This window comes from Pinus tabuliformis, chromosome 2_2 (genome assembly GCF_031772625.1).
Source record: "Pinus tabuliformis cultivar Carrire ecotype Pingquan chromosome 2_2, CPIR1, whole genome shotgun sequence".
NCBI lineage: Eukaryota > Viridiplantae > Streptophyta > Pinopsida > Pinales > Pinaceae > Pinus > Pinus tabuliformis.
In genome coordinates, this window is record NC_142300.1 from 1,177,241,030 (window position 1) to 1,177,245,491 (window position 4,462).

The window sequence follows — 4,462 nt, forward strand, 5'->3', positions numbered from 1 at the left end:
AGCTGAAGATTTTGAGGGTAAATGCTGGTGAAATTGAGACTCTTTGGTTGAGCTTGAGAGGAGAGGTCACATACCTCTTGGTTCCATTGGAGAGTGAGTGAAACTTGTGAAAGTAGAGGACACATCTTGTTGGACCCTGGGAGGAGCTTGTACAGCGTCAAGGCAAAGGTTGTAAGGTTCTTCTTCTTTTGAATTAATACAATCAAACTCATTTTTCTCAACAAGTATCTTATGTTATTTGTTTCATGGACTCCTTGACTTTCATGTTAAATATGTTTTATGCAATTGGTTTTTCAGGTGCTATTTAATGTGTTTGCCTTTTTTGTGTTTGCAGATTTGCGGAAAGGATCTCATTTGGATCAAAGGAGCGAGGGCATCCATAAGCTTGCGTTGGACCAAAGGTAGGCCCTAAAAACCTTTGTTTGCTATTTTTAATTAAAGAATATTTAGAGAAAGATAGTGTCTGGTTAGTCTGCTTGTCATTAGGTCTTCTTTAGATTCTAGGAAGGTCCATCTTGTCCGCAAGATCGACTCATTCCGCGCGACAAAATGGTGACTCCGCTGGGGACTTGATTGTTTTCTTTGTCTATACTTTGACCTGAGAAACTGTTTTTCCTGTTTCTGTTTTTGACTTGATGATTGTGGGATTGGGTGAATTTAGTTAATTTTGAGTTAGTTTTCATTTTTCATAGTTTTGGGAGAGGTACGCACCCTCTGAGTTAGGCACAGCGTGTACCTGTACGCACTTTTCCTTTGTGCACAGAGCGTAGACGCACATGTGTAAACAGGTTGCCTGCGTACCCTGTCAAAAACTTGAAATTTTTTAAATTTTCCTCTTTTTATCAGTTTAGAATTTGTTTATAGGTTTTAGCCATTGCCCAGACCTACTTGTTCCCTGTCAAAAACTTTCCTTGGTTTGATTTCATTAGCATTAGGGTTTTAGGTGGAATTCCTAGGAATTTTGCTTGTTGGGTTTGTTTTTCGTTTTTGGTTGTGTAGTGGCTCTGAGCTTAGAAGCCCTAGGGACCTCAGATTACCTTGGTGTCTACTGGTCTTCTTGTGAGTCTGACCATTTATGAAATCTCCCCTTGTTGAGGAATTCGATTTGAGTTTTCTCATTTCAAAATTTCGAAAAGCTTGTAGTTGAAAGTTTGGAATTTTCATTTTTACAAAAAGAAAACGAAAGATTGGTTGTTTTTTGACTAATTGTGATTCTGCATAAATTAGTCCTTAGCTCACATTTAGCTAAGTAAAACATTCTCAAAAAGACTTTTAGTAGGCTTTGACTTCAAGTAGCTTTTTATAGTTTGTAGCTCTCAAAGTTAGTCATTTTCATTAGTTTTGAGTGTTTTATTTACAAAATATAAAAAAAATCTCTTTTGGAAAAGTTTGTTTTTGTACTGATTGAGTGCTTTGAAAAGAAAAGGGAAATTTGTGCGAAATAACTAGTTGTCTCATTTTTGAGTGCTTTGGAAAAGGAAAAGCTCTTCTTTTAATTTGTTTAATCGAGAAATATTTGTGTTTACAAAGTGTTTGCATTCTCAAACTCTTTCTTAGTTTAGAAGTTCATCGAAGAGAATAGATTGTTTAAATCATCTTAGGTGCATATTTTTAGTGATTTCGAGTCGAGTCTTTACATCATGAGTTTCATCTCCACCACCTCTTGACTTAAACAACAACCACTAAAATTAACGCTTAAAGTAAAATTCACTTAGTAACATTTTATTTCTAGGGATCTGATACACCAACTTAGCTTAGGCTAGTGTCTTGGAGTAGGAGAGTAATTAACTCTCCAAGACAGTAAAAACAAACAAGTAGTTGTATCTTGTGGTAGGAAGAAATCCAGTTGTTGCATTTATGCTCTGGGAAAGCTCCTCTTAAAGGAGAAGCACGAGATCGTGTCCGAACCAGTGTGGGAATCAATCCTTCCTCATTGGGAACGACGCCAGATATTCACGTATTAAAAACGGTAAACCTCGGATTAACTATTGTCGAGGAGCCTGGGGTCACTTGTTGGTAAACCTTGGATTATGTCAAGGAGCCTTCAAGGGGATTGATCTTGCTACTCTGCCCTTGCGTGCGTATCGGATCGTAGACTGTTCCCCCAGGTGTATTTGTCTCAGTTGGTAGCCTTAGTGACCATATTATTTAGGATTCTTCCTAAGGTGACAGTGGTGGGAAGATCCCACTGTAGCTGGAGCAGATGTCGGCTAGACTCACTTGGATTTTCTAGGGGGTTCACTTCACTCGAGATGGTTAAAGTGGAGGAACTTGGTCTAGTCTATTCATTCAGCAGGTTGTCAGGGTAACTGTTCGAACCGCCATTTCTATACTGAATTCTGCGACGTTGGATTTCATCACCAACTAGTGTTTTCAGTCTGGAAAGTTATTGTTTGTGTGTGTTTGATCTCTAGATTCTTTAGGCATGTGATTCAAATTTGTTTGATTCTTTAGAGGCTTTAGGTGTTTTTCATTGAGATTTTACTTTGTTTGTGTGTGAAGTAGTTAAAAGTTTTTAACTGTGGCTAAATTTCCGAGACAGTCCCGTAGACTTCGGGGCCAGTCTCCTGAGTTTGTAGCCGTGGCCGATTTACTGAGCAAGTCCCATAGACTTCGGGGCTAACCTCCTGAAGAAGTCCCGAGCCATCTTGAAGGCTTGAAAGTCCTTGTAACTCCTAGTGGTAGTAAAGTTGGGTCACTTGAAGAAGGAGAGTCTTCGTTGGTTGTTCATCCTGATTACCAAACTCTAGAAACAGGTTATAATCCTGAAGCTATTTCGATTTCCGAACTTGCTAGTAGCTTTTCATCTACTAGTGATATAGGCGAAGAACCTGAGATATCTGAACTTGTTACTCCAACATTGGGGTTTGTCTCTCCAACTTCTAGTGCTCCTAATTCACCTAGGGTAGAAAGAGTAATCACTGAAAATCTTCCTTTTGGTTTGATAGCTATTGAAGGACTTGCTCCGGAAGAAGAAGTAGGCATCCCTATCCCTAAAAATCAACCTGTTATTGATCTAAGGGAGCATGAATCAATTTTTTACAGTCCACCTAGAAGTACTACTTGGTATCTTTCTTTAACTAATTATTTGGAAAACCCAGTGTTACGTTTTTCACCACCTCGTGCTCCTTATCAACCTAGGGGTTTTTATACTCCCGTAAATATGTCAGGTCAGTCGTCCATGTTTACTCAATCGCCTGAATTTTTTTTGCACGGCGGTCCTTCTGTTCCCTCTGGGTATCAGTCACTTTCTCGTACTTTTTCGGGAGCATCTCCTCAACCCATTGAACAAGGGTTATTCACTGGAAGCAATGGTGCAAAGCCGTTGAGCGTAGAAGACATTCTTATGATGTCAAGTTCTATTCCCAATTCTCAACCTCAAGGTGGCCAGTTACCGCCTGGGGGGCAACCTCAATTAACGCCTGGGGGGCAACCTCAAGGTACACAATTTGCATCTGGAGGGAAACCTCAAGGACAGTACGTGCCTACGGTACAATACATTCCTCAAGGTCAACCCCAGACTCAATATGTACTCCAAGGTCAACCCTAGTATCAATTTATACCTCAAGGTCAACCTCAGTATCAGTACATGCCTCAGGGGTATCTATCCCAAGGTCAGTACTCGAACCAAGATTTCCAACCACCCCAAGGTCAATCTTATGTTCAAGGGACGGGAAATGTACCTTTCAATTATCAAACCTACCCTCAACCTGGTTATGGTCCTCAATATTCTCAACCTGTTATGGGTCATTACCCCGGAATGAACATAGTGTGGGATCCATCGCAAACTCAACAGATGTTGCAGCCAAATGTACAGTTGTCATCTCAAACTGGACAACCCTTAGTTTCTGGTTCACCACAGCAACCAGTCCAGTGTAATATTCAAACTTCTGTACCTTCGGTAGTTTCTCAGTCTGGGCCTATTGCGCCTAGTACTCCATCTCAAATGACTGTTGCAACTACCGCGACATCTCTTCAATCTACCACACCTACTTCTGGAGTATCGACAGCTCCGGTTTCTACTATTCCTGTATCTACTCCTCAGACATCTTTACCACCGTCTGGATCTACGATTCAAACTATTCAGATGCCTGTAGGACAACCTGGTTTAAGTACGGTTGTCACAAGTCAACCACAATTCACTTATCAACCGTACCAGGGACAGTACCAATTCGGTCCTACTGTCCAACAGCCAGTTTATCAGTATCAACCGTATCCTGGGTAAACTTATCAACAACCTCAACAACCCCAGTACAGTCTGGTTAATCCTGGTTTTCCAGAAGGATACAATATCCCGAACACGATTCCTATTCCTAGTTATCCTCGATATCCTCCTCTAGGGGCTGGTCTCATGACCCAGAGTTTTAGGGATCCTAATCGGCAGCTACTGTTTATCGCAAATTTGGACTTACCAGACTTGTCGCGCCTAACGAACGATCCAATTAATTATCTTCCGTTTTGG